General features: G+C 43.6%; 2 pseudogenes; one reads left to right on the top strand and one right to left on the bottom strand.

Moving 5' to 3' along the window:
• The window catches only part of LOC110529202, a 162,296-nt pseudogene extending 153,755 nt beyond the window's left edge, over positions 1-8,541 (bottom strand).
• Positions 8,542-19,327: 10,786 nt separating this feature from the next.
• Positions 19,328-20,414, top strand: LOC110529201 (annotated as a pseudogene).
• Positions 20,415-26,090: the final 5,676 nt, after the last annotated feature.

Genomic DNA, 26,090 nt, shown 5'->3' with positions numbered 1-26,090 from the left:
TGCCCATAAAATGTTTTAGTTCATAAAAGCGACCAGACAGCCTTTATGGCAAGTTCTTCTCATTAAACAAGAAAATTAAGGAAAATATTAGAATAGAACATATCCTCTCTCTAAATACCATTTAGTTTAAAGCGTTGAACACTGAAGTTAAATGACTGACTCCTAGCTACTTGACTGTATTGCTTCCAGAGCAGTGTGAATGGAGCTGCAGCAGCTCGATGGCCCAGCCTTGTGCTCCGATGCTTTGAGGTGGAGGGTTCGGGCCCTTGGATGGAACACCTGCCAAAGTACACTTAAGTGAGGATGATCCCCACCCCACCTCCAGCTCTTGCCCAGTGAAAGTCCAGATGTCTAAACAGGAAACAGAATGTGTAGGAATGTGCCTTAGCTCCTCGCCCCTGGTTAGGCCATAGATAATAATGCCAAATTCCCAGACACATACATTATATATATATATATACAGTGGGGCAAAAAAGTATTTAGTCAGCCACCTATTGTGCAAGTTCTCCCACTTAAAAAGATGATAGGTCTGTAATTTTCATCATAGGTACACTTCAACTATGACAGACAAAATGAGAAAAAAAATCCAGAAAATCACATTGTAGGATTTTTAATGAATTGATTTGCAAATAATGGTGGAAAATAAGTATTTGGTCTCACAGACCTGTAACTTCTTCTTTAAGAGGCTCCTCTATCCTCCACTCGTTACCTGTATTAATGGCACCTGAACTTGTTATCAGTATAAAAGACACCTGTCCACAACCTCAAACAGTCACACTCCAAACTCCACTATGGCCAAGACCAAAGAGCTGTCAAAGGACACCAGAAACAAAATTGGAGACCTGCACCAGGCTGGGAAGACTGAATCTGCAATAGGTAAGCAGCTTGGTTTGAAGAAATCAACTGTGGGAGCAATTAGTAGGAAATGGAAGACATACAAGACCACTGATAATCTCCCTCGATCTGGGGCTCCACGCAAGATCTCACCCCGTGGGGTCAAAATTATCACAAGAATGGTGAGCAAAAATCCCAGAACCACACGGGGGGACCTAGTGAATGACCTGCAGAGAGCTGGGACCAAAGTAACAAAGCCTACCATCAGTAACACTACACCGCCAGGGACTCAAATCCTGCAGTGCCAGACGTGTCCCCCTGCTTAAGCCAGTACATGTCCAGGCCCATCTGAAGTTTGCTAGAGAGCATTTGGATGATCCAGAAGAAGATTGGGAGAATGTCATATGGTCAGATGAAACAAAAATATAACTTTTTGGTAAAAACTCAACTCGTCGTGTTTGGAGGACAAAGAATGCTGAGTTGCATCCAAAGAACACCATACCTACTGTGAAGCATGGGGGTGGAAACATCATGCTTTGAGGATGTTTTTCTGCAAAGGGACCAGGATGACTGAAACTCTGTCCTCTTCCACCCTAACTTTGTGAGAGTGTGAGAGTGTGAGATGTATATATATATATTCAGAAACTTGAACACTTGCCTCCTGAACAAAACAACATGCTTAAAGGCATCTGCCTGAACCTGCCGACAGTACACGAAAACCGCTAGCAAACTTATCGAAACGACTCAGCTCTTTCCTGATTTGATCATCCGTAATAATCAGGAGGCAAGTGTTCAAGTTTCTGAATATATATATATACATCTCACACTCTCACACTCTCACAAAGTTAGGGTGGAAAAGGACATAGTTTTAGTTTCCTGGGGATTGGAAGGTGTGGTGTGCGCGATGGCTTCTCAGACTAGCGTGGAGGAGATGTTGTCATTACGGCATGGATTCAGGTGTGTCCCTGAGAATGGAGTTAAGGTGGAGGAGGTTCTACTGGATAGACTCATTGCTAGTGGGATATTTGTAAGGGGTGTGTTGGTGCCAATTGCTCTTCTTTCCATTTGACCAGGATGGTAGTCGCAAATTTGCCTCTATTACGGATGATCAAATCAGGAAAGAGCTGAGTTGTTTTGATAAGTTTGCTAGCGGTTTTCGTGTACTGTCGGCAGGTTCAGGCAGATGCCTTTAAGCATGTTGTTTCATTCAGGAGGCAAGTGTTGAAGTTTCTGAATAACAATGAGCAACAGCTAAATTTGCATTTTAAAGTGATACATGGGTAGGGGCTCTAAGCAGGTTTTACCAGCACATATAGTCTACTATGTTTTGAGTGTGGGACTTTGGGGCATAAGAGCTTTGCGTGCAGACATAAAGGCCATAGACAAGGTGAGGGTACAAGCGCCAGTGGGGGAAATTGAGGTCAACGTGCAGGGGGCAATGAGACGCAGGCAACAGAGGCTTGGCCTAGTCATGCCAGGGAGGGCGGTGTAGATGAGGCTGGGCCTAGTCAGGCTAGAGATGGTGGGGTTGCTAAGGCTGGGCCTAGTCAGGCTAGAGATGGTGGTGTGGATGAGACTGGGCCTAGTCAGGCTACAGATGGGGGTGTAGATGAGGCTGGGCCTAGTCAGGTTATGGGTGGTGGTGTAGATGAGGCTGGGCCTAGTCAGGCTAGAGATGGTAGTGTAGATGAGGCTGGGCCTAGTCAGGCTACAGATGGGGGTGTAGATGAGGCTGGGCCTAGTCAGGTTATGGAGGGTGGTGTAGATGAGGCTGGGTCTAGTCAGGTTATGCTAGTTGATGAGGAGAGTATAGTGGGGAAGTGTAAGAGACTAGGGGGGAGAAGGAGGGTGTCAAGCGGAAAAGGAAAAAGGGGAAGAAGAAAGAAGTTGGGAGGGGAGAGGCTGGTGTGGTCAAAGGCACCAAGGAACCTTTGCCTGGTGCTGGGGGGGAGGTCCTGACCAGAGAGGAAGGGCAGGTGGTCAGGATGGGAGATGGAGATGAGGAGGGGGAAAGTGAGGCTGAGGAAGATGATGAGGACGAGGCCTTTTTTCAGACTCCTCCTCAATGTGTCCGGAGCTGACAGCCAGTCAAGCAGAGGGGTCAAAGTATACGTTGAGGGAACTGACAAGTTCCTGAATGAGACCAAAGGGGGAAAAAAGTTAATCTTGAGGCTTTTTATTCTCATCTGAGAAAGTTTGTAAGATCAGTGCAACATGCAATGAAAAATGAGGGGCATGGAAGACCTCTCACCCAGGAAACGGTTTAGGTTGAGGAAGTGGGTCACAACAGTGCGTAAAGGTCTACCTTCAGACACAGTTTAGATGAATAGTTTCTTTCTGGCACTGGGGTTTTTTGAGCTTTGCTATTGGTCTCTTTATTTGTTAGCTTTTCTCCCACTTGTTATAGAGACTCTTTGGGTAGGCTTGCTTAATATAAATGGAGCCAGAGATGCAGGAAAGAGGAGTGTGTTGGGTGAATATGTAAAACAAAAAAAGGTAAAGGTGTTGTTTCTGCAGGAGACGCATGATGATGTGGTGAATGAAGTTGATTGGAGGTTCTGGTGGAAAGGGGCAAGTGTGTTGAGCCATGGGACAAATTTTAGTGCAGGGGTGGCAGTCGTTTTTGTACCAGGTTTGTCTGTAAAAATGTGCTCCTCAAAGGAGATGTGTAGGGGTAGGCTGCTTGTTGTGAAAGCAGAAATTAACAACATGGGATGTTTCTTTAGAGAGAGGGGTGTTCTATTTGGGTGTCTTAGACAGGAACTCTCCCAGGTAGCGCCTGAGGAGATGCTGGTGGTCGGCGGGGACTGGATCTGTACAATGGATTTTACAAAAGACAGAAATGGGGAGGAGCCTCATTCAGGGTCAGTGGGAGTGTTACGGGACATCATTGATCAGTTCGACCTAGTGGATGTTTGGAGAACTAAACATCCTGAAACAAGACAGTATACACGGGTGATGGTCTTTGGAAAAAGGACTTGTGTCATGCACAAAGTAGATGTCCTAACCAACTTGCCAAAATTATAGTTTGTTAACAAGAAATTTGTGGAGTGGTTGAAAAACGAGTTTTAATGACTGCAACGTAAGTGTATGTAAACTTCTGACTTCAACTGTGTCTCAGAGTAAGCTCTGCGACCAAGCAAAGGGCGCAGCTGATTATATACCTGTGATCACTCCCTGGTGGTGATCACCTACGTCAATGTATATGTCCAATGAGTTGAGGTTACATTAATGCAGATACCTAGAACAGTAGCTTCTCTAAATTCTAAGTATCATCAGCATTTTCCACTGTCGCACAAGATCAGTGGCCAACCTAGACAGTGTTTACTTCTCAGCTCTTTACCTAGTTCCGGTCTGTCTCTCGCCCAGCCTGCAGGCATGTTCTTGCAACAGCTAGGGTGTAACCGTGGCAGAGTTCAGACATATAGCAACCGTATGATAGTGAGGCATGCTATTATAAGGCCTGTAGCAAGCATATAAGTCTTAATCAATAATGGAACCCTTCCCCTACAGGAGGTAGAGATGGTGGGGCTTCAGGCTAATTTAGCTGAATTACGTAGGGACCTGGGCAGTTTTTTCCAGGTTAAAGCAAAGGGAGCACTTGCAAGAGCAAGGTTCTCCATGTTCAAGGAGACGGACGCTCTCAGCTCCTTCTTCTTTGGTTTGGAAAGACAGAGCGGTGAAGCCAAGGGTATGCATTGTCTACGGCTGTCTGATGGGCGGGTGACCTCTGTGGTGGGGGAGATGCGGGAGCGGACTGTGGAGTTTTATACTAAGTTGTACAGGGCAGAACTGTGTGATGCTATGTGTGCTCAGGTCTTGTTTGCAGAACTCCCTAAGCCACATATGTCAGAGTCAAGGCCCGCGGGCCACATCCGGCCCGCAAGAAGGTTTTTTACGGCCCCTGGGATGATCTTGATTTATTATTAGAACCGGCCCGCAGCAAGCCGGCAGCCCGCAGATCTTTTACACGCACCAATACTACATTTCCCACAATGCAAAGGTGACGCACCGAGCAGTAGGCTGCTTCATTTCAATATTTATTGGCACAGCAGTCGTCAGCATCACAGTAAAATTAACTTTCAGATACCCATCAAAAATGGCAAAACGGAAGGTGGATACTGAGAACCGGGGGTTTCAAACAAGGTGGGAGTCGGAGTATATGTTCACGAAGGTAGCTGGAAAACCTGTGTGTCTTCTGTGTGGAGAAAGTGTGGCGGTACTGAAAGAGTATAATCTGAGACGACATTATGAAACGAAACACGCGGACAAAAACAAGAATATGGACATGGAACAAAGGCTACAAAAGGCAGAGGAATTAAAACGAGGCCTCAAATCTCGACAGGCTCTGTTCAAAAAAGCCAAATCACAAGGCCAGGCTGCTGTCAAGGCCAGTTTTATTTTGGCAGAAGAGATCGCTAAATCAGCCCGGCCATTTACGGAGGGGGATTTCATCAAAAACTGCATGATTAAAGTTTGTGACGAAGTTTGCCCAGAAAAAAGGCAACTCTTTTTAAATGTGAGTCTGAGCAGAAACACCATTGCCGAGAGAGTAGACCAGTTGTCCATCAATCTAAAAGAGCAGCTTGTGAAAAAGGGAAAAGATTTTATTGCATATTCCTTGGCTGTGGATGAGAGCACCGACATTTCTGACATTGCCCAGTTGTCAATTTTCATCCGCGGAGTGGACTCCAACCTAAGCGTGACAGAGGAGTTTTTGGCTTTACGTCCTATGCATGGCACAACTACGGGGCATGATTTGTATGAAGAGGTGTCAAGATGTGTAAATGAGATGGAGCTGCCTTGGGAAAAACTCGTGGGTTTGACAACCGACGGAGCACCTGCGATGTGTGGACACAGGAGCGGACTGGTGGCGAAGATACGGGAAAAGATGCAAGAGGAAAACGCGACAGGTGAGCTGACAGCTTATCATTGTATCATACACCAGGAAGCGTTGTGCGGTAAAGCCTTGAAAATGGAGCATGTAATGAGCATCATCACGCGCACAGTTAACTTTATCAGAGCCAAAGGTTTGAATCACCGCCAGTTCAAGGCATTTCTGACGGAGTTAGAAACGGAGCATGGTGATTTGCCTTATCACACAGAGGTGCGATGGCTAAGCCAGGGAAAGGTGCTTCAAAGATGTTTCGAGCTTCGTGAGGAGATTTGTCTGTTCTTGGACAGCAAAGGGAAAGACACAACACAACTCCGAGACGAAATGTTTCTGTGTGAAATGGCTTTTCTGTGTGACATTACGAGTCATCTGAATGCAATAAACTTGCAGCTGCAGGGTCGGGATCGTGTCATCTCTGATATGTACAGTACAGTGAAGGCATTTAAAACCAAACTGACTCTGTGGGAGACGCAGATGCGGAAAGAAAATTTGAGCCACTTTCCCAGCTGCCAGACCATGAAAGAGAAGCTCTCTACCAGTGCGTTCCCGAGCACACAGTTGGCTGATAAAATAGGTATGCTTGCCGCTGACTTTCGACGCCGATTTGCTGACTTTGAAGCACAAAAAAGCAGGTTGGAACTGCTCGGTAACCCATTTGCTGTTGACGTGGAAAGCTCACCACCAAACCTCCAAATGGAGTTGATTGACCTCCAATGCAATGATGCACTGAGGGCAAAATATGCGGCAGTGGGTGCTGCGGAGTTCGCCCGTTTCCTCCCCGGCACAATGCCCCAGCTGCGCATCCAGGCTGCTCAAACGTTGTCTATGTTTGGCAGCACATACCTGTGTGAACAACTGTTTTCTTTGATGAACCTGAACAAAACATCACACAGAAGTCGACTTACTGCTGAACACCTCCACTCAATTCTGAGGATTTCTTCAGCTCAGAGCCTTACCCCGAACATTGATGAACTTGTGGAAAAGATGGGACACCACCAAGTATCACCCTCAACCTCAAACAAGTGAACATTACTGTGCAATCACATATTTAGAGTTTTTACTCAGTTCAAGTTTAAAAGTTAAAATTTAATATTTGTTTTCACTGCATGTTACTTCTCCTTAAACAAAGTGTTGTTTTTGATTAATAGATTTTTGCACTTTATTTTTTTGTATTTCAATCCAATTATATTTTAAAAATATTTCAGTTGAGTGGATGATAGAAAATTGCTATTATTGTTTTTTCTTTGAAGTAAATTTAGCCCACTTTTGCTAAAATAGAAAATATAGTCTACTGATGGTGCCTTGAATACCGGTTTCTTTCATTTAATGTTCATGTTATGGGGATATTTATATAAAGGAAATTTGTCTTTTGTGTCTGTTGAAAATTAAAGATTACTGACAGAGCCATAAGAAAATATTGCTTTATTTATCTGATCATATTGTAATATATTTGTTAGGTTTTCAGTAGGTTCAATTAGGTTCACTAGACTATATGCGTCATTTAAAAATTTTTCAATGAACATTCGAACAGTCCGGCCCTCGTCTTGTAGCTGATTTTTTTATTTGGCCCTCCGTCCATTTGACTTTGACACCCCTGCCCTAAGCTCTCTCTGGCACAGAGGGATGAAATGGACATTCCTCTGTTGTCCCATGAACTGGCAGAGGCCGTAACCCAGATGTCCCCTGGCCGTGCACCGGGGATTGATAGATTCCCAGTGGAGTTTTACAAAATAATCCAGGGGAATAATTGGACTTTTGCGTGTTGCGTGAATGAGTCGGTGTAGGAGAGTTGCTGATGAGCTGGGGCGGCTCTGACTCTCCTGCCCAAAAAAGGGGACTGGTGTGAACTTAAGAACTGGAGGCCTGTGTAATTGCTCTGTGCGGACTATAATATATTTGCTAAGGTCCTCTCTAACCAATTGAAGTCCCATCTGGACTCTATAATACACAAGGACCAAACATATTGTGTACTTGGACACTCAATCACAGACAACTTGTTCTTAATCAGGGACATGTTTTTGGCCAGTGTGAAGAGGTTGTATGCTGGGGCGTCATCTATGGTCAAGGTGGGAGGGGCGCTGAGTAGACCAGTCTGGGTGAGACAGGGGCATTAGACAATGATGCAGTTATATACACTAGCCATTGAGCCTTTTTTGGGCCTGCTACGCAAGAGACTGCAAGGAGAGTGCTGGACAGGCTTGGGTGTGTTGACAGGTATAGCAGTGTCAGCATATGCAGATTACGTTTCTGTGATGGTCGGGGATGGTCAGGATATGCAGGCACTAGAGACTAGTCTGAAGGTGTATGAGGGAGCTTCCTCAGCTAAGGTAAACTTGGGCAAGAGCAAAGCCCTGTTATGTGGGCCCCTCCTTTGCTTCCAGGGGGATTGCTACTGAGTTGTGAAGGTCTTAAAATGTTGGGGGTGTACCTGGGCTGGGCTCGCAGACCTGCAAAGCAAATGGTGGACTTTTTCAGGTCGGGCCATCACTGTTGTACATGACCGTCACCAAAGGAGGACAGGGCCTGGTGGAACTGGAGAGCAGGGTGGCTGCTTTCCGACTAAAGGCATTACAGAGACTGCTGTACCATACTGATGTCGGCTGGAGGGAACCAGCATGCGCGCTGCTGAGGAGAGCTGGCGGATTAGGGTTAGACCGGCAGCTGTTCCTCATGAAGCTGGAGAGGATGAGTACAGCAGGTCTCTCAGACTTTTACTCTGCAGTGCTGAGGGCCTGGCAGCTGCTAAGGCACTCATGAGAAGGGGGTGTGGAGCCTGGGCTTTGGGTGGAGCCTACCTTCCACAACCCAGCCATCCCTTTGAGATCGGTTCAGTCGGCCACCCTGCAGAGGAAACTGATGGCAGCGGGTTTACTAAGGCTGGGTGACCTGCGACTGCTGGGAGAGGAGGGGTGGAAAACCCCAGAAGTCCTGCCACAGCAAACAGGAATAATGTCTCTTAGGCTGCTGGAAAGATTCCTGGAGGAGGTCCAGGAGGCACTGTCTGAGCCAGTAAGGGGGTGGTTGAGCGGGCAAATGGGGAGGTGCCACCAATGTTTCCGCCACTGCAGATGACGGCAGAGACTGGGGACTGGCAAGGGGGTCTGGATGACTTGTTAGATTTTAAAACTCCGAGCCTGGGGGAGTTTGAAGGGGTGGGAGGTAAAGTCATCTACAACCTCTGCATTAAGGCAAGGAACATTAGGAGCCTAACAGGAGTGAAGGCACATCAGTGGCAGGTGGTATGTGGGGTGGAGAGTATGGTGGGTTTTAGATGGAGGGGGCTCTACAAAGCCCCAGTACCAAGGAGGTCAGGGGACCTCCAGTGGAAGGTTCTACATGGAGCGCTGGCCACTAACAGCTGGTTGGCATGGGTCGACCCAGGAGTTGGGAAGGGGTGCCCTTTCTGTGTTATGAGAGAAACTGTGATTCATGTGTTTTCTGTGTGCACCAGGTTAATGCCATTAATGTTTATGTCGGAATGTTTTTACTTTTGGGATGTTTATGATGGGGTACCGGTATTCAAATAAGGGAAAGGCCAAATGTTTTGTTGAATTTTCTGTTTGCTCAGGCAAAGTTGGCTATTTGGCTAACAAGGAGGAACAGGGTCAAAGGTGGGGGGATAACAGAACCTTCACTATTGTTTAATGCGATGGTCTCTGCTCGCCTTGAATTTGAGCCTTGAATTTGACTATAAAATGATAAAAAGTGTGGAGACGTTTCAGGAGATATGGTGTGTCGGGTTTGCTGTCTGTATAGCTGGGGAAGATGTTTTGGATATACGGTTGTAGAAGTAGTGAGGTTTTGGTTGTTTTGTATCATGGGGTAGAGGGCAAGGTGAGTATGGTACATGTATGCTGTACATGATATATTTTGGTGTTTTATTTTAAGGGGGGGTTTAATGAAATGAGAATGTTTCATTAAAGAAAGACAAAAAGTCAAATCTCTCTCTCTCTCAGGTATTGAGTGGAGATGGGTGAGAATAACATTTTTTATCCATTTTGAATTCAGGCTGTAACACAACAAAATGTGGAATAAGTCAAAGGGTGTGAATACTTTTTGAAGGCACTGTACCTTAAGGCCCTGTTCGTAATTGAGTCATATTATACCATTACTAGTTAATTGGATATTTTTTTATTGTAAAACATTAGTGTCAAATTGACAAGTCGGTGGCATTTTCTGTGTACAATAATAGTGTGCGTAGTATGCTGTTGATAGGTAGGAGCATATTGATGCGGAAACTGTACTGTTTCCAGTAAAGGGACATTGACCAAGACAAAGTCATTTCTTAAATTAGTTTTACATTACAAGGAGCCCACAGAATAGGATAAAGCATGACGGTGTTGTAAAAGACAGACTGCCTGGCTATCATGTGGGTGGTGCTATTGTATTGTCTTGTTGAGCCTAGTCTGCATCCCAAATGGCACTCCTAGGGCTCTGGTCAAAAGATGGCTACTATATAAGAAATAGGGTGTCATTTGGGACGCATGAATAGATTCAATTAAGACCAAACTAAAGTGAGAAATAAGCATGAAAGGACAGTGTTCTAAGTAAACAGCCTATAATCAAAGACTGCTTTCAGATCAACACAGATAGATTTCCGTCTCATAGCTCCGGGAATATCAAATAACAACTAATCTAATAATTGCAGCAGTAATGGATGTTATTAAGGTTAGAACATCACAACTAGAATGATTAAACATTTAGCCAGTTTAAATGCATGGTGTCAGTCTAAATAGTCTAAATAGTCAACAGTTGAGTAGCAGAGAGGGAAATAAGGCTTAACACGCTGTCACAAAAAGGTATCCCGTTGGTAAATGTGTAAGTTTGCTTGTTTCTCAAATACTTATTTAATCCTGGCAATCATGTAAATGTGATATTTATAGCTTTCCCAAAAGAAATACGACTGGCGATATTTTAAAGCTCTAAATCACAGGAATGTGAAGCCAAAAAGGAATGGCTATGATCCAATGCCATGCGTCACCTACTGGCAGCACTCATTAAAAATACAGGAAGACATTTTTATATTCAATTGGCTGCTAGGGAAAGATTCCTGCTGAAGCCCTTCTTCCTATTACAAATTAAGGCAGCGTGAGAATGGGGCCCCACGGTGCAATGCATGTTATAAATATGTTAAAAGCCCATTCCACTTGTCAAGGTGCTATTTGTTTCCAATGAATCATAGCTAAGCACCTTCAACAGACATCTCAATAACACCTTATTTGCTGGTTCAGCAATACGTATAATGGGAAACAAATGGAAATGGGTTTCAAGCATGCCCTGGAGGAGAAGGTTCGCCCGTGCTCACAGTCACACCTCTCAGACGACAGGCTCAGGGAAGCCAAATAGCCATTAGTTTGGGGGGCTGATGTGGGACTTAAGGCATCAGCATGCTTCAGTTCAGCTGGCACCTAGCCAAACTCAGGTAGCCGAACCAAATGGGTGTGCTCGCATACTACCTTAAAAGAGACACTTGAAAAATATGTGGCAAGCAATAGTAATGTTTGTCCATTTTGAGACGCCGTAGCCAGTATACACTTTCTCAAAATAGTAAGAATACATTTTTACTGAAGAGATCTTATTTGCACAAGTTCCATTTTTTTCAATGAAAACAATGAAAAAAAAAATCCCTACCATTGACCAATCACAGCCAAAGCGAGCGTAGACTTCGGCTCCGAACTTCAGCTTGCGGGCAGGACATTTTTGTGTGAGCTCGAAAAGCCCCCAAAAACTCACCAAACTCCAAAAACGTCACAAAAGGTTGTAATAATATATGCAGGAAGTCTACCGAACTGTTTCGGCTGGGAAGCATGTGGACGCCTTTAATCTCCTCTGCACAGAAGAAACACAGGCAGGCCAGTATGAGAAAGAATCCAAATACAGAAAGGAGGAAGAGAGGAAGAGACTACATACAGTCCTCTGGCTAAATCAAGAATCTCTGTGATACTTCAGTGTACTTCCTCATGACATTGTCTGTACAATATGTTGTGGGTTCTGCTCTCATATTTATCACAGTGTGCTTTCAGCTGGAGTCATTTTTCGAAGGACCCAAAGTCTACATAGAGCCCATTGAATGGAGGTGTGAAGGAGATCCCATGTTGTTTACAGTTGGGACAACTTAATGTACACATTAGCGATATAAGCCAAGCTTGATGGTGTAATACCACTGTGTGTAATATTTCCCCTGAGACACAGCTGGCTATGGGGGTAGGCTGATGCATTGGAACTATGGGTCTGATATCAGAGAGTCCACAATGCCAGTACACAAGGAAGAAGAAAATGACCAAAACATGATGCAGATATGTCTGTATAATGCACCTTGTGACAGATAAAGGATAACACCTGGTATCCCAGGGATTGTGTACACTGTTAGAAAAAAGGGTTCCAAAAGGGTTCTTTGACTGTCCCCATTGGATATCCCTTTTTGGTTACAGGTAGAAAGTTGAGTTCCATGTAGAAAGGGTTCTTGTAACGATCTGGGTATAGTGGGTGCGAAGTCAGGCGCAGGAAGCAGAGAGTTCAGGGTAGTGCTATTTAATGCACAAACGGCGAATATAAGCCACCCCACGAAAACACAGGGCGCACACAAAAAAAAATGTCCCAAACACGGGGACTAAAACAGTCCAGCAAAAAACCCACGAACGGGAAAACACGTTAACCTCTAACGTGCACACTAGTCACACAAACAATCCCGCACAAAGAGCAGGCTGGCCGCTGGCTAATAAAACCCAACTAATCACCAAATAAACAACAGGTGTAACCAATAAACAGACAAGGAGGGGGAGGAATGAATCAGTGGCAGCTAGTAGGCCGGTGACGACGACCGCCGAGCACCACCCGAATGGGAAGGGGAGCCGCCTTCGGTAGGAGTCGTGACAGTCCTACATGGAACGAAATAGGTTTCTTCAAAGGGTTCTCTGATGGGGACACCTGAAGAACCCTTTTAGGTTCTAGATAGCAACTTTTTTTCGAAAAGTATAATCATCTACTTTTAAATTAAGATATGTTAATAAATGTGAATTTAAATACAGACTATAACATGGATTAGACTAGTACACCAGATAACTAAGTACTGAATTAGCAAAGTCACATTGCACATAGTTTGAAAACGTTTAATGAGAAAGTGAATTGAGGAAAATGAGTACAGACAGCCCTAAAATCAAAACCCCTTCTGAAGTACAGAGTTAAGAGTTAGTTAGTGGCTGCTGGCAATACTTTGTGAAGTTGCTCTCTAAACAAGCTGCCCACGGGTTTCAAATGTGACAAGAGAATCCATTTAGTGCAATACAAATGGTCAAGTAATTGGAAGCTGAGAAAACATCTGAGGAATCTCCTGTTCAAGCTTCCTAGAAGTGCAAGAATTGACTTTATCTATCATGCACATTTAGAAAGGAATACACATTTGCAACTTCATTAGGCTAAATGATGTGGTGGAAATGAGGAAGGCTCAATTGGTAGCCTTGCCAATAACAAACCCCCATCTCCCTTCTGTAGCCTCTGACACCAGAAACGTAGGTATTAAATTCAATAGACCAATAGAAGACTAGGATGCTGTCAGTACTGAAGCCATTAGATAATGGATAAGTCATATGACGACTAGCGTCTGCTGATGCAGGATTCAAGGGGATGTTGAGTGGAACGTCTCAGTCTCACACTTCCCTTTTAATGAACGTTCTTCCTATGTACAGCGGCTTCAGAAAGTATTCATACCCCTTGACTTATTCCACATTTTGTTTTGTTACAGCTTGAATTCAAAATCTATTTAAAAAACAAAAACACAATACCCCATAATGACAAAGTGAATTGTTTTTTTTAGAAAGTATGGAAAATGTATTGAAAATGAAATACTATCACACATTAAACTCTGTTAAACACATTAAACTTGCATTAAACTCACTATTGTCCTCCTGGTGAAACACCTGAGCGGTTTCCTTCCTCTCCGGCAACGGAGTTAAGAAGTGACTTACAGAGTAAGTCTATGCAACTTATGTGACTTGTTAAGCAAATTTTTACCCCTGAAGTTATTTAGGCTTGCTTTAACAACGGGGTTGAATACTTTTTTGACTCAAGACATTTCAGCTTTTATTTTTGAATTAATTTATAAACATTTAAAAAAAAACATAATTCCACCTTGACATTATGGGGTATTGTGTGTAGGCCAGTCACACAAACTCTCAAATTAATCAATTTTAAATGCAGGCTGTAGCACAACAAAATGTGGAAAAAGTCAAGGGTTTGAATACTGTACCTCCTGTCTGGTCACAGCCAGGCCTGAGAATGTCACCAGTGAATAATTTACTCTCAAGACATCGTCCAATCATATCCTAGCCCCATAAATCCCTGGAGGGCATATATCTATTTCAGGGGGTGTGAATGGTGAGACCCCTTCACCAAAAGAACATATCCGCTCCACAGTCCACACAGACACTATTCATATTTCATTTGCTCCTGCCTGGTAACATTTACTCTGTAGCCTGCTCCAGTGTGGCTCACCCAGCATATGTATAATGGGAAATACGACACCCAACACAATAAGAATTAAATGTTTACCAAACATTTCTTTCATCTGTCTTGTGATGCATTATGAATTCAATCATGTTGGCTGTGGCTTTGTTTGTAATGTAGTAATCTTAGAGGTGAGTGTGGCTGCCTGGCTGGTCAGACGTGCAGAGCTGTGTTTTCACAAAGTAAAGACACACAGTGTGTACTAGATGGGCCCTGTATTGAGCTGTTAGGGGTCATGGCCACGATTTATGCATATAGGGGAAACAGAGAGAGAGAGTAAGGGACAAAGGTAGAGGTACAAACAAATGGAGAGAGAGTGACAGAGAGATGAAGAACATAGAGAGAGAGAGAGAGAGAGAGAGAGAGAGAGAGAGAGAGAGAGAGAGAGAGAGAGAGAGAGAGAGTGAGGAAGATGAGTGATAGAGTGAGAGAGCGAGAGCGATGGCAGATCTCCTGCAGAGACCAAAGGGTGCAACGAGAGGTCGGCCTTCCATCACTTAGTCAGGACAGACAGGCCAACATCACATGAGAGCAGTGTCTCAGTGCAGCTGCTGAGTGGGGAGTATGCCATGAGGATAAGAGAAGAAATCCCTCAGCTCTCTGAAGGGCTGCATATGGGGCCCATGCGTGAGGCAGTAGTAGCCAAAAGGTTATAGGTTCAAGTCCTGGCTACAGGTCCTGTGATGTGTTTAGTGGTGTCCTAATCTTACCATACAGAGCTCTATTGGATGCGAATCTGGGACACAGAATTTTCAGCATGCATGAAGATCTATACACATATGCAAATATTTTAAACAAAACAACCACTGAAACAGACAGACTATTGAAAATACATGATAAACCTGTTTTATAGTCTCATTACCAGGTAATTTACACTCACAATGATTTTTTCGTTAACAATAGCCCTTCTTCCTACGCATTTCTTCTTTTGCTATATTATGCTCCAAACATTTTGTCCTCAAACCAAATGGACAGCCCTTCATGTTTCTGATAGACACAGCAATTTCAAATGAATGCCAAAGCACCCACAGCTATTTTATTAGCATCCTTTCATCAGTATTTACTAAGACTAAGTCAGACTAGAGTTGGCCCCAGTTTTCATTGTTGTTGTGGCAGAATTAAGTATTGATTTTATACTTATAAGTATTCCACACAGTTTGGAAACACAGCTCTGCAGAGCCATGTACATAATGACCACAATTTTTTAAAATCTATTTCACCAGTAAACATTTTATTTTTCAGTCATAATGGGAAAGAAGACAAACAAACAGAAAAAGTTAAAGGTAGTCCCAGTGACATTATTCTACTGCTGGTGGCCTGCCAAACAGAAATGTTACAGGGAAAAAATATGTTTTATTGTCACATACACCAGATAGGTGCAGTGAAATGTGTTGTTTTTTACAGGGTCAGCCATAGTAATACAGCTCCCCCAGAGCAAATTGCCTTGCTCGAAGGCACATCAACAGAGTTGTCACCTTAGGTATTCAAACCAGCAACCTTTCAGTCATTGGCCCAACGCTCTTAACGCTAGGCTTCCTGCCACTCTAAGAAGCTACACTATCACAGAGTGGCACAAGCCTAAGAAACCTTACATATCCGTTTCAGTAGCTTCTCTCCCTCATGTTGTAGGGGCTTATGTTGTTGTTTTGCATATCATCATCCATCCAGTATTACCATCTGGACAGCCATGGAGCCTCCACTAAACATCTGTTGGGCTGATTTGGTGATGCTCTAAATGACCACAGCATTGGAAGAGAGACACACCTCTGTCTGCTTAGCTCTGTTATCAAATACTCCTGACCAATGGGATTATCATGATGATGACACACATCCATATAATGTCTTCTCCTTCCTGTGCCCATCTTAAGAATACAGGACGATATAGCACTATTTTTTGCTTATCACCTGCCTAAATTTAGAGTCCCCCCCCTGCTTTGGATTCTGTTAACAGTCCCTTGTCTTTGACAGGAAAGGATACAGATCCTGCCTATCGCTGACCTGGAAAAAAGCCACTGAACAAAGCTCTATGTGATAAAGGAGAGGGACAAGTCTCAGTCGCACACTGACACAAGGCACAAACCTACAGTGACAGGGAATGATTACATTTCAACACAACACCCTTTGTGACAGACTAAAAAAGAAAATGGTTTGTAAGTAGACAGCATCAATTTCCTATCAAAGCTGAAATGAGGGAAAAGCTCTAACTTCAGAGGGGATCTTTAACAATCCATCTCTAAACTTAGATGACACCAACTGATATCTTTGACATAATCCCTTTGTAACGCCTGTCGTCGGAAGGAGTGGACCAAAGTGCAGCGTGAAAAGTGTTCATGATTTCTTTTATTATCAATAAACACTCGAACAAAGTAACAAAACGAAAGCGAACCAGTCTGTCACGTAAGAGAGACTAAACAGAAAATAACTACCCACAAACACAGGTGGGAAAAAGGCTGCCTAAGTATGATTCCCAATCAGAGACAACGATAGACAGCTGCCTCTGATTGGGAACCATACTCGGCCAAAGCAAAGAAATAGACAGCATAGAATGCCCACCCCAAATCACACCCTGACCTAACCAAATAGAGAAATAAAAAGTCTCTCTAAGGTCAGGGCGTGACAGCCTTTCTTTTTTGACAGCCATTTCTGTGGGCTCACAGCTGGCAGCTGCCCAAACATGAATTTTCTAGAGAGATTCTAGAATTATTCTTTACACGGTTATTCAATGAAATGTTTCAGAGAAGGCAAATTGTAAAAGGATAAGCATCTTCTCTTAATATTCTATTATTCTCTGCCAATACCAATATTTTCAGGTAATTTATTACAATGATTTTGATTTGTCTGCTTTATGAAAGGACTAGAATAAACTCGACATAAACGGCCAATCTTGGCAAGGAAAATGTGTGTACTAACGACGGGGAAGAAAATCAATCAATCAAATGTATTTATAAAGCCCTTTTTACATCAGCCGATGTCACAAAGTTGTATTGAAAACTCAGGGAGAAAAAGATGTAGATTCACGCGCAGAGCGTGGCAGGTGTTTATTTCCCCTTCACAGAAGGCAGGAATTGTGGTCAATGGTCATACACAGGTAGGCAAACAGATAGGTGAATCAAATCTAAGACTGAAGGCTATAACTGGTTCTCACAAACGAGCTAGGAAAAGGTTTAGTAGACTCAAAACGATCAATACCTCACAAAGGCAGAAACAGAACAAACTGAACTAAATAAGGAGCTGATGGGACCAGTTGAGTAACTAACACAGGTGAAATCATTGAACAAAAATGAAAGACAGGGCTATGTTCAAGAACACAACGAAACAGAACACAAGGTTGACTAAGAAAATAAATACAGAACCTCACAAAAGTGCTGTACATATCGTTAGTAGATTTGGATAGAAAACACTCTGAAGTTTCTAAAACTGTTTCTAAAACTGTTGATGAATGATGTCTGTGAGTATAACAGAACTTATATGGCAGGCAAAAACCTGAGAAAAAATCCAACCAGGAAGTGGGAAATCTGAGGTTGGTCGATTTTCAACACAGCTCCTATTGAAGATACAGTGGGATATTGGTAATGTTGCACTTCCTAGGGCTTCCACTAGATGTCAACAGTCTTTAGAACCTTGTCTGATGCTTCTACTGTGAAGTGGGGCCGAAGGAGAAGGGAATGAGTAAGGTCTGCCATGAGTTGACCATGCGCGTTCACATGAGAGGGAGTTCTGTTCCATCGCACTTCTGAAGACAATGGAATTCTCCGGTTGGAGAATTTATGTTAAAAACATCCTAAAGATTGATTCAATGCATCGTTTACATCTTTAAAATGTTGTAAAATACATGTATGTTTGAGGAATTTTAATTCATTTTAGTTTCACTGGCTGTTGAAGAGGTGGGACGCTACCGTCTCACCTACCCTAGAGAGGTTGTCTAACTGCCATAGTTGAACCAAGGGCAGCTATTTGAGTTGCAACAAATGTAAGTTATTTGCCCAAAAAACACTCAACTGTTATCATATCTTGTTGTTTAAAAATAGAAATGACAACTTACAAATTCAGTGGGACCCTATCAGGCCCTCTGCAGAGGCCAGACATTCATTGCACGATGGACTAATTATTCACCTTAAAAGCCAGAAGGGATTCTTTTTTGTAACAGCCTGTCAATAGCCCTTATAATGTATCACCTGTTAGACCATTTAAATGTCAGGGAGAGCCAATTAAGCCTCTCAGGTTCATGTTGAGTGCAGTGGTCAAAATCACCACCTGGGAAGCGGGATGGAATGTGACGAATGCCATTCAGGTAACCTAGATTTTAGACTTCTCACCTTAGGAAAGATGCTTCTCTATCTTTATGTTTTATGTGTTTTTCCCACTCTCAAGAAATGTTTGTGGAAGATAATGAATGTTAGAAAGTGCACTGTATGAGCATTACCGGTATTGCGTTGTTGTTGTTTTTGTGCCTAGAGGATGCATTGGGTATATGTTTAATGGAAGGAACAGAAGAGCTGAGAATAATCCTGTGTAAAATGTTTGACAACAAGGCCATTTTAATAACTAAAGCATAATTTTAGTACGTAAGTAAATGTGTATTTCAGCAGTTTTCCCCTATTCATATGTCTATGCCAGAGTATGATTATTGAAAAGCTGTTCACAACTTCATCTGTTCAGATATTACCTTGTCATACGATCATCATAATCCTCAACACCATGTACTTTTCCAACAACACTAATTACCCTGTGTCCTACTGTCTGTCCTGACTCTGTCTATGTAGTTCATCTACATATTTACTCAGAATCATATTATAAACAGAGTGTGTTTACTTAGCTACATTGTTCTGTATTGCGATTTGACTGGAAGCCAGATTGTGCTCAGACTATCCAATTAGGAGTTTGTTGCCAGATTAGATTGTTGTGTTAATGTTGTGTACTGATTAGTCTAGAGTACATGAAGAAATCCTCCTCTAATGTGTGTCAGTTTTCAAACAACCGTGTCTCTGGCAAAGATCTGTAATTTACACTCTCCTTGGTGATGACTCACACTTTATTAGAAAAATCACTGCATGTTCCCACTCTACCTGTTGTTTGTTTGTTTTTTCGTTTCTCCTAGGGTATGTTTGTTCTGGGGCTGCCTTACACTCTCCTTCAGAGTGGCCACCAAGGATTGCTTATGTTCCTTCTCGCTGCGGTCATCTACAACTACACAAGCCTTGTATCCTGCCTTTATGAGGACAATGAGGAGTGCCAGCCCATACGAGTGCAGGACACCTACGAAGACACCACCGCCTGCTGAGCGGTCAGCTGATGATGTATCCTATACCTGGTGTGTTACAGCATCATGTGTCTCAGCTTCTCCTTCCTACCCCTGCCCCTGGTCCGTGGTGACCTTCCTGACCCTGGTGCCCTGCATGGTGGTCATGGTGTCCAGACTCAGACTGCTTTGCTCCTTGGCCCAGTTCCTCATCACCTTCATCATGGTGGCCTACTGCCTGAACCAAGCCTACTGCTGGTCCTGGAGGAGGATGGTCTTCTTGGTGGACTTTGAAAGGTCCCTGGTGACTGTGGAGGTCATCATCTTCAGCTACACCTCCCAGATCTTCCTGCCCACTCTGGAGGGAAGCATGGAGGACAAGGGGGACTTCTCCTACATGATGAGTTGAACACACTCCCTGGCTTGTGTGTTGAAGACCACTATCTCTGTGCTGGCCTTCCTCACCTGGGGGTGAAGATATCAAAGAGGTGATAACTGATAACCTTCCCACTGGAGTATGCATAGTGGTCAACCTGTGTCTCCTGGATAAGGCCCTCTTCTCATACCCCCTACCCTTCTACACTGTGGCTGAGGTCCTCCAGAGCAGTGTTCTGAGGCTGGAAGTGGCGCCAGGCGGTGTGGAGACAGGGACTCTGGTTCTGCAGGGCTGTCTCCTGTTGACCATCCTCATGGCTCTCTTCATGCCCCACTTCTCCCTGCTCATGGGTGATGGGAGCAACCATGACCTTCATCCTGCCATCTCTCTTCCACCTGCAGGTCAAATGGACTACCATGAGCTGCAGTCTCAAGGCCCTGAACCTTCTCATCTTAACTCTGGGATCTCTGTGTAGTTTATCGAGGGTGGTTTGCTCCATCAAGGCAATGATTCAGGCTATTAGGAGTTCATTAGCCCAAACTCTGTATAATGACATCAAGACTTATTGATGGTCCCTATTGAATTTCCCTGTATCAATGTTCTGGAACCTGCAAGTACATCTAAGGCACAAATATTATATGTATGATAGTATGATACCAAGCCATTGTTTGTGTGTTTGACATTCATTGATTTGATTTGAGTGATTGACACCAAGGCATCTTGTAAAATAAAGACGTGATTGGAAATGGTGGTAAACAATCTAGTGTGAGCAGCAGAGGAGGCTAGTGGAAGGAGCTATAGGAAGACAGGCTCATTGTAATGACTGGAATGGAATTAATGGAATGCTATCAAACACATAGAAACCACATGTTTGACTCTGTTGCATTTATTCCATTCCAGCCATTACAATGAGCCCGTCCTCACGTAGCTCTTCCGACCAGCCTCCTCTGATGAGCAGATGTTTGCTCTGCTGTTTATCAAGTCATTATGATTCCTCCCTTACTAGTTTTGTTGTCTATAGCATAATTCACAATCTGTTGTTAATTACTATTACACTTGAAACTAAAAGGTATGGCAATGAATATTAAGTCCTTGTATAGGAAAATATATATTTACTACAGTATCTCAGACTATTAGAATGTTCTTATTCATCTGTTTTACAGGCAATATGGAAAATACTGTAATTGCATTGTAAAGACACATTTCTACTTGATAAGATATTAAATGTAACAGTTTTTGCAAGGATTTGCAAAAATACAATACAATACATTTTAAAGGACATTAAATGTAATCTAAGCCTTTAATCCAAAGAGACTGGCATGTGGAAATCAACGTAATCAATAATGGTGAGCACAAATATAGGCCTATTTTCTGTCAAAAGGACAGCTCATCAATGTCAGTTGCAGCCGACCAATCAAAACTGTTGCTTAAGTATGTTTAGACATTTCGTGTTTACCAGTTAGCTAGCCATATTATGCTAACGTTAGCTAGCTATCATCTCTAGCTTGGTAGAGGAGTGCATGCAATTAGTAGCCTAGACATCACTTGTTGCTGATATTGAATAAATTCGGGCAGTTATTGTAGATTTTATCTTTGGGGCTTTCAAAAGCTTTTTTTTTTACCTGGGTTGTATTAATTTGTCACAGAAGGTAGCACTAGAAAAACCTTTAACCTGTTGCAAAACATTTTGCAACTGAAACTGTTTTACCGTTAACTCTAGGAACCAATCGGAAGCAAACGAAACGGGGAGGGACCTACATGAATTTGTCCAATAGAAACTCAGAGGTGATGTGTCTCGTGTTTTGTGGGGAAAGCGCCCCCTGTGGCCACGGACCCTAAAGTATATGAAAAGATATCGATATCAAATGGAAAAATGCTAATTATATCAATAGGGACTTTCCATATCAGTGCCCATCACAACTAAATTGTATAATTAAACTGTACTTAGCATGCATAACAACCATGATCTCATCTCAGTAAATAGTTGGAGGATTCTAGTTTCTAACGTTTCCATACTTTCACGCTCTATAGATACAGCATAATTATGCTGTTGGAGCATAATTATATATGTTGTTTAACTGTTGTTTATCTCTGTTTGTGGTGGAGAAGATCACCTCATCTTAAACCAAGTGAAGTGAAATATATCTCTCATCATTATAATTATCTCATGGCATAATTCTGTGAGTATGTGCATACCTCTAATGTGTTGTCTATACTATCTTTGATTCCAATCGAGAGATAACTGTCACGTTCTGATCATAGTTCTTTTGTGCTTTCTTTGTTTTAGTGTTGGTCAGGACGTGAGCTGAGTGGGCATTCTATGTTTTGTGTTTCTATGTTGGGTTTGTTGTTTGACCTTTTATGGTTCTCAATCAGAGGCAGGTGTTTGTCATTGTCTCTGATTGGGAACCATATTTAGGTAGCCTGTTTTGTGTTGGGTTTTGTGGGTGGTTGTCTTCTGTCTTTGTGTCTATGCACCAGATAGGACTGTTTCGGTTTTTCACAGCAGGAGAGGCAGCAGCAGCAGCAGCAGCAGGAGAGGCAGCACTATTTAGAGAAATTGACTTGGGAGGAGATCCTAGACAGGAAAGGACCCTGGGCACAGCCAGGAGATTATCGCCGCCCCAAAGAAGAGCTGGAGGCAGCAAAGGAAGAGAGGCGCTGGAATGAGAAGCAGCACGGCGGCGCAGATGGAAGCCCGAGAGACAGCCCCAAAAATGTCTTGGGGGGGGGCACAGGGAGAGTGTGGCAGAGTCAGGAGTCAGACCTGTGCCAACTCCCCCTGTTTACCGTGAGGAGCCAAGGATGGAATCAGAGCAGTCGGCGAAGTTGAGGTGTACGTCTGAGAGTGTGGAGGAGTTATTGGACAAATTGGAGGAGAGTGAATGGAGGGGAGATTATGAGACATTTGAGGAGTTGTTGATAAAATTGGAGGAGAGTGAGGAGAGAGAGCTGATGGTTTGGCGTAGTATGCACGGCATTCACCCTGAGGAGTGTGTTAGCTGTCTGATGCCACGTGTCAGTTCCTAGTACTCATCCTGAAACATGTGTTAAAGCTCTGGAACAATTGATGCCGGCTATACACACCAGATCTCCAGAGTACCTTCACAACCCGGGGTGTTCTGATCCTGCTCCCCGCACTCGCCCTGAGGGGCGTGTCCTCGGCCCAGTACCACCAGTGCCGGCACCCCGCACCAGGCTTCCTGTGCGTGTCCAGAGCCCAGTACTCCCTGTTCCTCCTTCCCGCACTCGCCCTGAGGTGCGTGTCCTAGGGCCAGTACCACCAATGCCGGCACCACGCACCAGGCCTACAGTGCGCCTCGTCTGTCCAGAGCTGCTAGAGTCTCCCGCCTGTCCAGCGCTGCTAGAGCCTTCCTCCTCTCCAGCGCCTCCAGATTCTCCCATCTGTCCAGAGCTGCTAGAGTCTCCCGCCTGTCCAGAGCTGCTAGAGTCTCCCGCCTGTCCAGAGGTGCTAGAGTCTCCCGCCTGTCCAGAGCCGCCAGAGCCGCCAGTCTGTCCTGAGCCGCCAGAGCCGCCAGTCAGCCAGGAGCCGCCAGTCAGCCAGGAGCCGCCAGAGCCGCCAGTCAGCCAGGAGCCGCCAGAGCCGCCAGTCAGCCAGGAGCCGCCAGTCTGCAAGGAGCCGCCAGTCTGCAAGGAGCCGCCAGAGCCGCCATTCAGCCAGGAGCCGCCAGAGCCGCCATTCAGCCAGGAGCCACCAGAGCCGTCAGTCAGCCAGGAGCTGCCAGAGCTGCCTGTCACGTTCTGACCATAGTTCTTTTGTGTTTTCTTTGTTTTAGTGTTGGTCAGGACGTGAGCTGAGTGGGCATTCTATGTTTTGTGTTTCTATGTTGGGTTTGGCCTGATATGGTTCTCAATCAGAGGCAGGTGTTAGTCATTGTCTCTGATTGGGAACCATATTTAGGTAGCCTGTTTTGTGTTGGGTTTTGTGGGTGGTTGTCTTCTGTCTTTGTGTCTATGCACCAGATAGGACTGTTTCGGTTTTTCCCATTTGTTGTTTTGGTATTTTGTAGTGTTCACGTTTATGGTCTTTATTAAACATGTTGGACTCTAACCACGCTGTGCTTTGGTCCGATCCTTCGCCCACAGAAGAAAACCATTACAATAACTATGGGTACTAATTCCAATCTGCTATCTAATGTCCTTAGTCTTGATTCCCAAAAATATTGAAAAACTAGGGCAATTGGTGTTTAAGGCATATTGTCTGAGAGCTGAGAGGAAATCTGAATAATAACAGACTATTTCTGCCAGTCCTCCGCTCCCAGACTTGTTTCGTCTTGGTGCACCTCTCCAAGGACCGTGCTTGGCAGACACAGGGAGATTCCAGTAGACCTTAATGTTACTGTTACCCACATAACACATAGTGAGTCAAAGCTTAAAACTCAGGGTCCTTTTCATACAAGAGGGAAATCCAGGGTTTCAGTAAGAATTAAAACATACCGTGTGTACTGCAACTCTACATTGAACTGGACAAAGTGTAAAATGTATAATAAATATGAGGTAGACCAAGCTTACTTTTGAAACCTAATATATTTAATATATAATACACTTTAAGGTTTTGGCTCAGTGGTGTTTGGTCAGTTTTCCTGTAATAACATTATCATCATCAATCCAGGGCAACTCATCTGGCCCTTTCAATGTATATCATCCTAAACCAATAGTGCACAAATGCTCAGACAGATTTGCAACATTGGCAGACAGCTCCAGGGCTCTTGCTGGAGACAAATCCACAGCACTAAATTCAATGTGCTTTGGTTTTACATGGCAAAGTGCCTGAAGGCCTACATCCACTGTTTTTGATTTGGTACACAGTGGTACCATTAAATGCCAGACAAGTTACCAAATTATCCTTGCATCCATGTGATGTGGTGTGATTAGGGGAGCCACCCGGTTATGGAGGGTTCTGCAGAGGGAGATTAGGGGACCTGTGAAGCAGGAAGAAATGTCAAGAAGTGGCTTGTTGGAGCTGCCACGTCTCAGCTGCTCTCAGAGCTGCGATTTGTTCCTAAAGCTCTCTGAAAGGCTCCTCACGCAGCGTGGCTATAGGCCACCAAATGGGCTCCGGACCCTCCACTTCAGTTCACGGTAGTTTTGTCCAGAACTAGAGAAATAGGAACCAGTAATTACATACCATTTTTTTGCAGGGTACCAGACAATAATACTGAGGTAGTAGTAGTACTTTAATCTATGTTAAAAATAAACTAATAATGATAACCAAGAACTTGAAAACTAAATGTACAAAATTTATATCATTAATAGTTATTTGCTGGCTATATGGGTACATGACATTTGAATACTTCAGAGTATTATGTATTGTTTGTTTTCTTGTTGCTGTGACAACAGAGTGGACCACCAAATCAATATTTTTCTGTCTTATTAAATCAAAGTTGCTCAAGTCCGTATGAAGAGGCATTCTATTAGGCTATTAGTATTATAATTACTGAGCAAACGTCCATAGTGGAACACATGAATTATAACATACTAAACATGTAACTCACAGACCCATGATTCAGAGTGTTTTCCTGAGAAGCAGGGCATTGCAGCTGAATGATTTCCAAATAATTCCAAATAATTCAAAGATATGGTCAGATTTTTAAGGAAAAACATTTTACTATTAGTGAGTAAAGGTAACAAATTATAATAATATAATAATGGCCTCTAAAATATGTTCATATAGCAATGTAGGATATGTTGTAAACAATGGTTTTCCATCAGGCAATGGTTTTCCATTAACATTCTGCATGTTGCCTTGTGAAAAACATGACTGTAAGCCGCGTCGTTAATTGATTAGTTAGGCATTGGCTTCTGTATAACCTGGAGAGGTCCCCGAGGACTGGAAATGATGACAGGCTTGTGTGTGCTGGCATTGTTTTGTCCTGATACACTGTTGGTACAGCGGGCATAACAGTAACTATTGAAAACAACTATTGAAAACAGCTCAATGAAACATGAGATTTCACCAAGTGCTTCTGAACATGGATCCTTGTCAAGAGGCGTAGAAATGAGATCTTCGGACCGACACTCCAACAGAGGGCACCAAGCCTCATTGTAACTGCAGTCCAATACCCCTCACTATGCACACACTGGGAACCAATTATCTGGATGTGCAGTTTAGAGCAAATTAATAGTATGTTTTCAAGAGACTGCATTAACCCAGTTGTAAGGTATCGATTGGGGTCCCTGACCAAGGAAAGGGGGAGAGCATGGGAGTGCTGGTTTCAATTCAC

This window comes from Oncorhynchus mykiss, chromosome 8 (assembly GCF_013265735.2).
Source record: "Oncorhynchus mykiss isolate Arlee chromosome 8, USDA_OmykA_1.1, whole genome shotgun sequence".
NCBI classification, from domain to species: Eukaryota; Metazoa; Chordata; class Actinopteri; order Salmoniformes; family Salmonidae; genus Oncorhynchus; species Oncorhynchus mykiss.
Note: the sequence above shows the minus strand (reverse complement) of the source record. Positions and strands in the feature narration are given on the sequence as shown.